Source organism: Canis lupus, chromosome 36 (assembly GCF_011100685.1).
Source record: "Canis lupus familiaris isolate Mischka breed German Shepherd chromosome 36, alternate assembly UU_Cfam_GSD_1.0, whole genome shotgun sequence".
NCBI lineage: Eukaryota > Metazoa > Chordata > Mammalia > Carnivora > Canidae > Canis > Canis lupus.
The window spans coordinates 11,537,230-11,549,714 of NC_049257.1; the positions used below are offsets into that span (position 1 = coordinate 11,537,230).

Here is a 12,485-nt window from a genome sequence, read left to right on the forward strand (position 1 = left end):
CTCCAGTTCCTACTCATGCCTGCCTTGGGATCAGCCCAGAAGAACCCAGAAGACAAAGGCTTCCAGATTATGCCTAACTATGGAAAGCAGTCTTTTTTTTTTTTTTTTTTTGGAAAGCAGTCTTTGAGGGCTGAAGGTCTTTTCTCTGACCCACCATTGTGCCACCACTCCCTTCCTGGACCTTGCACTCTGCATCTCCTGCTGCTGTGGCCTCCTTTCTACGAGGGCAGCTCTTGCCAGGCTCTGGAAATGCTGTCATCTGCATGCTCACCTTCAGGCCTCCCCACTGTTGCATGTCCCTGGCTGTCTCATCATCTGGTTTTGGCTTCCTTGAACATACTCTGCATAGAGTCCCTTCATTCACACTGTCCTGATTAAAACTTCCATTCTTTGCAAGCCTCAGGCAGATGACTCATGAGTGCATCAGTTGTGAAGAGCTGGGAGGAAAGGGGGAAAAACTATGTATCTCATTTTATCTCTGAAAACACTTTTTCCTCTTTGCTTAAAAAACAAGTACATGAATTTAAGCTATTTTCTAGAAATGAACCCAATCTTTATGATAAGAGATTCTGTTTACCCCTGAACCCTTTGCACAGTGCATAGTATGTGGTAGGTATGCAGAAATATATTACTATTTTCAAATCAATTCTAATAGTGGTTTAAGAGGAATCATAATTAAATATGCTAGGACTTTAAAACTTCATTATAATCTAATAAAGTAGGTACCATTATCATTATCATGATTTTGTAGATGAGGAAACTGAGACTCCGAATGGTTGAGTAACTTGGCCGAGGTCACATTTCGGAGGGTCCCCAGGTAAGGAGATGATGATTAATTAAGTGTGATTTTGAAACCAACACTCTGTCTTCAAAGTGCCCAATCGCAGCCCAAGTTCATATTGTCTTGTTTCATATAAAACTCTTGGCAATACCACATTATTAAAATCAAGATGGTAAGTCTCTAGGATCCAAGTTCAAAGGCAAACAAATGGGAGACAACACACCTGTCCTCACTGAGCTGGATTACATCATACATGCCCCACAGACTGTGACAGAGAAAGACACCTGTTTCTTAGGTATCTTCCCTTGTGTCTATCCAATCAAAGGTATTTCTACATGTGGCCAACGCAAGATAGCTTTGATGTGTATAGTAGATCTACAGCCTGGATTTCTGTCAAATGTGTTGGGGTGTGTTCTGTGGCAGGGTGGAAGAGTGGCAGATGGCATTTCTTCCTTCTCCTTGTTTTAGGCTCTTCAATCTTCCTCAGAATATGAAAGAGCATAGCTATGTTTGGAAATATGCTCACCAAGTCAACAAATAAACTAAACACATAAGGAGTGGAGTGGAGAAGCTTGCCTCCATCTGGCAATGCTCTAGTTTCCAGAAGTCTACATTTGTTAAACATGAAGAGTCTCACAAAGCAGAACTGCTGATCATGAACATTTGACAATAAGATTCCTCTGGCAAAGCCTCATGTTGCAAACCTCATACTCTATGAGGACTCTTTTTCTCAGCTCATTTTCTAAAAACAAATGCTTTCTGGCTCTGCTTCATGTTTGTGAGGACACAAACCACACAAACACGTGATACTCTTAAGTTTTGAAGCCCTGCTTCTCAAAATGTGCCAGTGGGCTTGCTGCATGGGCATCTCTTGGGAGCTTGTGGAAATGCAGAATCTGGGGCTTACTCCTCTTTGCTAAAGCAGAATTTGCATTTTAACAAGACTCCCAGGTGATTTCTGTACACTTTAAAGTTTGAGAATCACTGTTGTAGAGGGTACTGTTGGCAATGGCCATCACAGAAGCTCAGCTCCTAAGCCTGCCCTCTTCCCTCTGCACCCATGCCCTGTGAATCAGCCAGTGCCCTTCTCACTGTCCCCTAAGCATGCCCACTCACCTTTGGAAGGCAAACTTGTAAGGACTACTGGAGACAGGTGCCCCTTCCCCTCTTCTACCAAGAAAACTCCCTAACCTACTCTTCAAGTGACATTTTGCATGTCACTTGACCTATGTGGCCCTTTAAATCAAAATTAACTTTCCTGCTTCTCTTTCCCCAGGGCCATTCTGGAGAGGCAATCACTGTTAACAATTTCTTTTGAATCTTTTCTGAAATTTCTTGTGTCTATCCAAGCATCTGAAATATATATTTTAGATCTTTTTTTCAGAAATGACATCATACTATTGATGTACAGCGTGTTTGAATTATATCATTTATCTCAGAATTTTCCCCTTGTGATTATGTGAAGAGTATCTTAGTATGTATATAGATGGATACACCAAAAAGTCTTCAAATGATAATCACTTAGGTTATTTCCAGTTTTTTGGTTTCATTTGTTTTGCTGTTATATCAAACAACACTGGTGTCAACAGTGTTTCCTAACACTTTCCCCAGTTGTACAAGTTTTCCTGTGGAATATCTTCTCAGGAAATGTCTCTGCTGAGTGAAAGGGCATGAGCCATTTTACTTTGGTAGATATTGCTAGGCTTCCCTCCAAAGACATGGCACCTTTTTACATTCCAGCAACATCATGAGATACCTGTTACCCACATCTTTGCCATTATCAGGAAATATCAAGCTTTTCTTTTTGTTAACTGGGAAGTGATATCTAGGCCAAGTCTTGACTTCACCTGGGGGTCTCCCATAGGAGTTTGTTAGGAGAAGCACAGAGACATGTGGACAAGAAAGAGAAGGTGCATCCTAAGAAGAGGAGACATCATGTACAAACAGATGTAAGGTTGGCTCTATGGAAATGGCTAGAATTTGGAGGGGTGGGCAGATTCCAGTTCACACAGGTCCCAGCACACCTGCTGCGGAAGGAAAGACAGAACCACGTTCAAAGGAGACCAGGAGAGAATGATGTTGAGAAGTTAAAATGGAATATTCTCCTTTTGTTTCCACCAGTTTAAGGAAGCCATTTATTTGCTATAAGGCTACTGACGATATTGGTAGTGTCTTCATAATTGTCTTATTTGCTCCTAAAACCACTTCGGACAAGATGGATGTGTGTGGGAGGGTTGGCTAATTGTCAAGAGGACACATTTAGTGAATCTGGAGACCAAAACATTTCTTCCTGATGTCCTGATTAGGCTGACTGATACATAGTTTTCTCTAACGTTTCCACTAGAAACTGCACATTTGAAACCAAAGCACTCTTACTATTACTGCCATGTTCCCTTCTCCCAATATTAGATTATCACTATAATATCTTCATGTGGAAGATTGATATCTGTTCTATTTTTCTTTGTACCCCCAAATGAGAGAATCTCAACAGAACACTGATAACTCTTAGGTATCCTATTTCACCGTTTCACTTATTGGATGTAAAAAATAAATGTAATGTCATTTTATCAGAGAACTGTCATTTCATTAAAAAAAAAACAAAAAGGATTAATTTCTCGCAAACCAGTTTATTTAACAAGCAAATTCCAGAATACGAGGCCCATGTGACTAATGATGTATTTTAGGATAAGTGATTAAAATGGCAACATTCAGAGTCATTTATTTTTCTTTAATTATCATTGGTTACATGAAATGGGTCTGTTAAATCTAATCATCTTGGATTTTGTTGATACATGGCTGACCATATTCCACAGTTAATCTCATTTACACAGAATATTGGAATTAAAAGACATTCTGAGGAATTACTTAATTTTGGCTTTCAGTTGTCAAAGAATTTATCTTAACTTGGTAGGAATTTGCTTGTCTTTATCTTTAGGTCCAAATTGTTTTTCAAGATAAATTAAATCAGCATAATTCTAAATTTCTTTTTGAATCAACTTTTACATTTCTTTTCCTCTAAATAGTTGCTCCTTCTACTCTGCAGAAAAAATTTCTACATTTCCTAGGCTTTTCAAATCTCTCAAAGGATTATTTACCTTGATAATGTAATCTTTTAAGTACAGGGGCTGACATTAAAAAAAAAAAAAAGAATAAAAATGCTGGGCACAAGGCTGGCTAGTTATCTGAGGATGCTGCTTTTGTAAAAGTATCTTTAGGGGCAGTGTTAGAGTAAGTAATAGTCCATTCATGGCTAGCCTTGTCCTGCCACTTTACCAGGTCTTGACTCATCAGTGCTTTGAATGTCAGTCCTTGAATCCAGCAACTTTGAGTCCCAGAGCCCTTACTAAAATCAATGTCTGGTTGCTCAGAAGAGTTTGGGAGGACTCCTTGAGACTGCCTGACATATTTGGGAGCATATGATGCCAAATATTATTATAAACTCTTATTTTCTGAACAGGTTTACTATGTGAAAGATAGTACTTGATATACATTATCTCTTCTAAATTCTTGACAGTAGATAGGGTGATTCTCACTTGGGAGCTGAAGAAACATATTTTCAGAGAGGTTCAATAAATTTTCATCACAAAGTTAACCAGTGGTACAGAAACTGGGTGGATTGACAACACCTTGCAACCCTATCTGTCCTGAGGTAGGATGTAGGTTGAGCACTTCTACTCTCAACAGAAGACTGTAATATTGGGCTGAGTCATAGCTTCAGAAAAAAAATGGAATTTACATATACTACCAAGTCATTTGGAATCTATTGTATTTAGTATGTGTCTAAATTATCTTCTATTATTAAATACATTTTTTCCTGAATATTCTAAAATGGAATATGTACAGTGACAGGTAGAGACTACACTTATGGTGGTGAGCATTTAGTAATGTACAGAGCTGTCAAATCAATATGTTGTACACCTGAATCTAATATAATGTGGTATGTCAGCTTTACTTCCTAATAACAAAATGGAAGAAAAGATCTTTCAAGGTCTTCCTGGGTATTTAAGATAAAATGAAGTTGGAAGTGGCTGTGTGATTCTGGTGTTGGGAAACTAGCATTTTAAAGGAAAATTTATGCTTGATGTTTGAAATAATTTTTCACTTTGTAAGTCTGAGAAAATCTCCATATCAAACCCAAAAGATTTTTTTTTCCTTAAGGTAAATAAAGAAAGTGTCATGAATGATTGAATTGCAAAGAACTCCAAATATATTGCAGCCTTAAATGAACCTACCTCTTCCTTTTGGAATCTGATTTTTTTCCTCTGGATCTCATTTGCAAGTTGCTATTTAATTGACTGAGGTGAATAATGTTGTTATGTAAAGCACAAAACATAAAGGAATTGGGTAGTAGTGATAATTATTCAACATCTATTCTACAAGTATTTACTGAGGCTCAGTATATGGTCAGGGCTGTGCCATGTACTGGGCACCATAGTGAGAAGAGATAGTCTGCTTGCATGACTCTACTTTGTCTAGTGGAGACAAGAGCAGATGGCTAGGTCAGTGGAGGAACACTACTAAAGCTCAAGTTTAGGTTAAATTAAATTCAGTGGCAACTCTTAAGAGGGGGAATAATTCCAACCTCTTGGAGATTTCAAGACCATTAAGTGACATAATGCATGTTACTATAACTAGTATAGTAAATGGTGTGTTGAAATCATTCCCAAAGTACTTAATAGTACATATAAAGTACAATTAATTAAATGTATAATACAAATAAATGTATGATAAGTCAGGGAAAATATATTAATTCTAGCAACTAAAGCAAAGAACTGGTAACACATATCAGCCCTTAGAATCTCTGAATGACTTTAGAGCAAGAAGACTCTTGAAATAAGTCTTTATCAAAAAACACTTAGAATTCATACTCACCAATGTGTTCAAACTACATTACACTATTGAGTCTCGCCTTATGGAATAGTGGGAAGAGAAGTAAATTTGGCATCTGAAGATCTTCAGTTTTATTTTCTTATCTGTAAAATGATAATAGTAATGGGACCTATTGTATAGGGTTGCTGTGGGTCTCAGAAAGGATGTCTATAAAATTACTTGAAAATACAGAAATCATTCAAATATAAGCTATTAGTTTCAATTACTCAAGATACAGCTGTCTGGTACATTTTTTATATCCACGTTTTAGATTAAGTTGCTTAATTCACAAATATCTTAGGATACAGTTTGAGTTTGTATTATATTGTCCTAAAGAGAATTTCTAACACTTGGGAAAAAAGCGTGTGTGTGTTTGTTTGTGCATGTGGCATGTGGTGTATCTATTTCTACCATGCAAGTCAATTCCAGCAAATGTTTGAACTGAATCGCTGAACTGGTTGAGGTAACAATTCATGGGTAGATATTATTTAAAAGTCTGAGACGCTGGTATGCAAATGTGTAATCTTAAGGGCCAAGAGCTATTATTCAGTATGACTTCTAAAGACATGTAAAATGAAATTAGATACCTATTCCAGCCCCATAACTCTATGATTTTATGATTACATAACATGGCCTCAACTGCCTTCCATGAAGGGAAGATGGTTCTAACCTAGAGACTCTTAATCATCTAAGCTCTTTGATGGGTCTGGGTATTTACATCTGGATATAAGAGCTGTAGAAAGCCGGTCTGCTGTGTACACTAGAAAGAGAGTTTGAAGCTCTCAGAACATCCTGTGGGAAGGGGTGAGGAGCAGAGATGGGAGAGAGAGGAGGAATGAAGAAAAGAGCCCAAATCCTTAGTGGAATCTATCAACCCCAAAGATGATTGGTATAGAAAAGTCTTTGGTGGAAACTCATGACAGGATTTAGGTCACTTTTTAAGAGAATGAAGTAGGGCAGCCCAGGTGGCTCAGTGGTTTAGCACCGCCTTCAGCCCAGGACCTGATCCTGGAGTCCTGGGATAGAGTCCCACATCGGGCTCCTTGCTTGGAGCCTGCTTCTCCCTCTGCCTGTGTCTCTGCCTTTCTTCCTCTCTGTGTCTCTCATGAATAAATAAATAAAATCTTAAGAAAAGAAAGAGTGATGAAGTAGCACACATGGAACCTGGACTCCAAAACACAGAGGGTGATACAAGATCTTAAGACACCAAGAAGTTGAAGAAGGGTTTTGGACTTTCACAGACTGTGGAATTAGTAGGGATTCATGCATATTACACCTAGGTCTTCAAGGGGGCAAAGAGGCTTCAGCTTATAAGTCTCTTACATAAAAGAGACATATACCTATTTTATTAAGTTTGAACCTACCTGCTTCCCAAAGGGGAAATAATACATTCATTGTACTATTTAGTATACTAGAACTTTACATAGGGGAGTTACCCTAGGCCAGCACTTCTCAGGTTCACAAATGTGGGGAGGGGATGCGGTGGGTATGAGGAGCTGGGAGGGGCAATCTTGCCCTCAGAAATATTTCTATTTGTCACAATTGAGGGTGGCTAGTGCCACCTTGTGGGTAGAGAGCAGGGGTGTTTGCTCGCCATATGGTGTACAGAATAGACCCCAATAAAGATTATCTGACCCCAAATGTCAACTGTGCCAAACCGAGAAACCCTGCCATAGGCCCACCTATTGTTTTATAAATGAGAAACTGAACATCAGAGAGGGTCAGGGACAGGGGCCAAGTCACACAGGGAGCAGGAAGTCCTTGCTTCCTGAAGAGATGGAGGCAGTAGGTCCTTTACTGTCTCCCCACCACACTTTGGGACTTCCAAACGCTAAAAATGGAACTTCTGGAAAATAATGCTTCTTATGGACAAATTTAGGTTGAAGATGAACTAAGCACCAGCATAAATCCTTAAAACATGGTAGTGCTTACATTGGAAAATCTGGGTCACCAGAAAACTCGAGAATTTAATTATGTAACTTATATTTGACTGTATGTAGTAAAAACTATTTTCATGATGTTTAAGTAGAGGTCTACCCAGCATAGTGGTTCTCAAACTTTAGCATGCTTCATGGCCACCTGGAGGGCTTGTTAAAAGACAAGCTGCCCATCCCTGAGAATCTGCATTCCTAACAAGCTTTCAGGAGGAACTGCTGCTGCTGCTGCTCAGGAGGCCATGCTTTGAGAACCACCGACCTAGTGTTTGGTAGCTACTTAATGAATGTTGGCTTAGTATTGTAGGTATTTAAAAATGTAATCTCACCAAAAAAGTGAAATCTCACTTTGGCATAGATTAATTAATAATGCTACTTCAGATTTAGAGGAAAATCATCTATAGATGGCTGAACCAAAACTAACTGTAGACCTCATTTAACTCATATCTTTTACTTTAGAGATGAAGAAATTAATATAGCCATTTAAGCTTCATTAACAGGAAAAGGAATCCCTATTAAAAATAGTTTTTTAAACAAAAATTGTTTATAGGCATTTGAGAACTGGCAGTAAAGATATATGAACTAAGGATTGTAAGTACGACTAAATATGCCTGCATTATTTTTAACATTCTGTGTATGAGGAATATTCTGAATGCCAGACAGTAAACCCTGGTCTGATGGGGCTCTTATGCCAAGCGAGGTCTATGGGGAACATGCCTATTGACATCAGTAATATAAAATCAGGCCCTGAAGGACCATAACTGTCTCTTCAAATTATTTGGGGAAACATGTACATGTTTAATCAATTAAATACAGCATAAAATGATAAGCAATATATTTTCATCATAATCAATGCGCTGCTGTTAATCACGATTAACAGAATGAAAAAGTACCCAGAAAGACATCCATCCCAGCAACATTCATTTTCATTCCTTCAATTTAATAAAAATAACGCAAGAAATTTCAGATTCTTGAAAACTACCTGTTTGCCTAGTGAGCCAGCCTGCTCTGCAATTAATTGCCCCACGCCAGTCCTCATTTATGGACACCGAATAGTCAGCTCCCCATTTACCTCTTTAACGTCATGAGACACTTGACACAGCCTTGATTTCCCTAACTCATGACACGCTGTCCAAAGTGCTGAACTTCTCTCTTGCCAAGGGCACGCAGGAAGCCAAACCCTCTCAAACGTGCTGCTCCTGCCTTGAACTTTTTAAATACCCACCTATCTTTTAAATTAGGTGCCATCTGTCGTGTCAGGATCTCTGGCTAAGACTTATTACAATTCCTTGCCAATGCCACACCACTGCTGCAGTCTTACCCTGCTACTTCTCCAGGCTTTTCTGCAGCGTTCAATAAGAGCCTGCTATTTTAACTAATTCCCGTACCAGGACACGGTGTGAGAGTCTAAAACAGAACCGACGCTATACGGTTTCTAATTTTACTCATAGAGGGAATAACCGTTCGTGTCAAATCTGGGATCATGCCTCCCAGTCCCCTAAACGCAGCACAGTTTGAGCTTGAGCAGTTAACCCAACATCATTCAGTGCTAGTATCAAATGGCGCTTTTACTGCAGTGTTCACCTTGGAACGAAGTAGGATTTATTCTTTGTGGAAGTCACAGACCTGCCAGGCTATGCAGGCTTCGCTCTCATGTTGTCACAAACAATCACAACGGAGGACACATACAGGAGAACACAGAGCTTATTTACGAGGAAAGCAAATTTGCAATCAGACAAGGGCAACAGAAAAGCCAAGAACTGCAGTAAATCTCTTAGAGCTAATAGTGCTCTCCTACAACACCTCCCGGCAAATGGATTGTATTCAGAGTTTAAAACAGCCAAAGCAACACTCATTCCTCGATGGCTAGAGAGGATGCTTGATAAGCAGATCCTAATTTATGACTCGTTTGCTCCTTAAGTGTCTTAAAACTAGGATTGCCACCAGACTTCCTCTGCTTATTCAGGCATGCTGACAAAACTGGACTCCCTCAGTAATCTCTCTCTGCACCTCTCAGCATGGCTGACAGGCATCTGCCAAGACTATAGCATATAAACCACTGAATCATGCAAAAATATTTACCCCCGAAAGATGTAGTAAAAGCTCAGCTTCCTCCAGCTTCCATAGTCTCTGAAGTGTTAATCTGAAGGAACAGTTCCATGAGTTTTCACAGGCCAGCAGTGTGTCTCCTACACTTGACCTAGACAGCCTTACATAACGAAGCGTCGGGGCTGGGGAGCTCGCTGAATGTCATCACCAGCAAGAGTAAGAAGTATTGGCAGCAGCAGGCAGGCGGGCAGGCTGGGAGTTTGCATGGGAAGCATGAAATCTTGTCTTCTCTTTTGAAATGTTTTGGAAGGAGAGTTAAGAATAGCTCGGAAACTGGTCGTGTTGTTTTTGTGGGAAGAATGACCAGAAGCATAAAAGCTAAATTTTCCAGCAAGTGCAAGACACTGCTTTCGGTGTTTGCCATAAACCTAAGAGAGCGAACCGCTGTCTGTAAAGTACTGTGCCATGACACCTAAGATGAAGGGGATGGTAAAGCAAAGTAATGACTCAAAGGCTGCCACCGAGAGCTTTTGTCTACCTTTAACTCATTGTGGTGAGTATAGGGGAACATGCGTGTATGTAATAGGAGTAATAGTTGGAGGTGTGAGCTGGTTTGCAGGATGACCAGAAGAGTGGTAAAGAGTGTTTATGTTCCTTAAACATCTTTTTGCAGGCAAGAGGATGGCATTTTAAATCTTGATTTATCAAATTCAGAAGGGGGTGGGTTAAACTGGTTGTGCTTAATGCATTTCAATTCAGGTATTTTCATGAAAGTAATAAGAAAATCGGGTTACCTCTCTGTGGTGGTTTGCAGATAACTGTCAAGTGTGTTCATTAATTACTGCCATTGTTGATACTAAAAAGATCAGACTTTCAGATTTTGTATACAATGAATCTTTTTTTAGACTCTCAAAGCAATGTCTCAGAATGGGGCAGGAAGATCACTGTGCTTTTAAATAAGCTTTGTTACACTCACTCCTAGATATCTGGAGGATACTTTTTAAACAGCAAATGGAAAATAATGTATTCTCTATTTAATTTCCATTCAATTATCTCGAGTGTATGCAATGCAAATTGCGTTCTTAAAAGCTAGAAATAATAAAACCAGTCCTATATTCTGATCCTGAGTACAATGATATGACATTATTAATATAAGATGGGATTATATTGTTTAATTATATATAAAACTGTGGTTTGATATGGGATGTGGGCTAAGATGTATAATTCCCGAGGCAACAGAAATAGAGAAGCCATGCATCATTTAAAAATAATATTAATGTGCTGCTCTTAGCTGGGAAACTTATCTACTAATGCATCACACTGAGAATAGAGCAGAGAAATAAGAGAATTTTAGGTCTAGGGGGCAACATGGTGATCTAATTCCACCCCACCATTTAACCCCTTTGGAAACTGAGGTAGAAAGAAGTTAAACGAGGTGGTTAAGGTGACCCCGAAGAAGAGTTGAATGAAAAGTGGGTTTCCTGATACTCACCGGTGTTTGCCTACCATCCTGCAGTAAATAATTGTCCTCTAATACTTGTGTAAGGGCCTGATGTACAATGATTTTTTTAATCATAGAAATGACAGAAAACAAAGTGGAGTAGCACTAAATATTTGCTTTTAGGAGCAGTCTGATTTTAGGAAATCCATTTCTGTAGTGGATAGGATGAACACTTTTACTCAATTAGTTCTCACAGCCGTAATGAACATACTGGCACATTTAATTCAATTTTTCAAATTATGAAATAGTGTTCTGAACATTTGGTGATGGACACTACATTGGTAGTTTAGATCTTTTTATCTTTTTAATGTTGATTGTGGAGCTAAGCTTGTCCTTCTTTTGGAGAGCTAATGCACATAAAATAAATAACCCATAGAAGGCCAGGAACTGGAAAACGGAATGTTTAAAAAAGACTTGGCCTTATTACTTTCAAGTAAACTGAGCTCTTGTAGTCAGGCACTTCTTTTTGATCCTTCTATCCCTGCCCCAGCACAGTGCTTACTGGAAACCTCAATAAATGTTTACTGAATAAATAAATGGAGGGGTGAAATGCATTCAAGATGATCCATGTATGATAGTTGCATATGCTATTCCCTAGCAAAGTTCCTTGGTGGCATTTTAAAGAACGTAGAAAAATGATTTATGAATATATCAGTTTAATAATTGCCAAAGTAAATGAATGCTTCTGAAATACCTGTTTGGAGGCTATTCTCATTTTTAAGAAAACAGCATTCTTCTTGCATCTAGTTGGATCAACTTGGTATAGGTTTGGCAGCTTCTAAGAGATAATCCAACTTTCACTAGTTTAACCAAATAGAAGTTTTTTTTTTTTCCTCTAGTGACATGAAGGTAGGACTTCACGCAGTACTGGCAAGACCCACAGTCTTCAGAGGTCTAAGCTAATCTTTCCTTCCTTTTAGCCATCCTTAGCATCTGGCTTTCATTCTCTGATTTGTTGCCTTGTAGTCTCAAAATGGCTGCCTCTCCTCCAGCATCCTGGGTACATTCCAGGCAGGAGGGTAAGAACTGCAAAGGGCAAAAGGCAAGTCCCAGTTGAATTGGCTCTTTCTCCAAGAGCTTTCCTGATCACCTACACAGTGTGGCTTATGTCTTATGGATCATAATTGTGAGAAATGCCACCCTTCATAGTGAGGAGTCTAGAACAATTGTGTTTTTAGCCAAACCCATTGTCTTTCCTAGGAGATCTGGGCTTCTGTGTTTAAGGCAAATGGGGTTGTTTCCCCACTATCCATTCTCCCTTAGCATATACTTTTGGTAGTTCTGGTAAAATCCTAAAGGATTCAGCATGATCATTTAGTCTAAGTTGATTTATCTCCCAAAAGAAGGAAAA

At 39.0% G+C, this 12,485-nt stretch overlaps 1 protein-coding gene and 1 long non-coding RNA gene across 7 annotated transcripts in view; one reads left to right on the forward strand and one right to left on the reverse strand.

The window, feature by feature from the left end:
* SCN1A (sodium voltage-gated channel alpha subunit 1) overlaps positions 1 to 10,109 on the reverse strand; it is a 140,114-nt gene extending 130,005 nt beyond the window's left edge. For 3 of the 6 annotated variants that reach the window (XM_038584712.1, XM_038584711.1, XM_038584707.1), the window contains exon 1: positions 9,667 to 10,108. The gene's annotated coding sequence lies outside the window, so the exon portion shown is untranslated. Of the gene's footprint in view, positions 1 to 5,653; positions 5,755 to 9,666 lie in introns of all 6 variants that reach the window. The other 3 variants (XM_038584710.1, XM_038584709.1, XM_038584708.1) reach the window with 2 other exon arrangements.
* LOC119867819 overlaps positions 9,731 to 12,485 on the forward strand; it is a 70,782-nt gene continuing 68,027 nt past the window's right edge. Inside the window, exon 1 of the long non-coding RNA XR_005384653.1 lies at positions 9,731 to 10,186. This is a non-coding gene — a long non-coding RNA (uncharacterized LOC119867819). The remainder of the gene's footprint in view (positions 10,187 to 12,485) is intronic.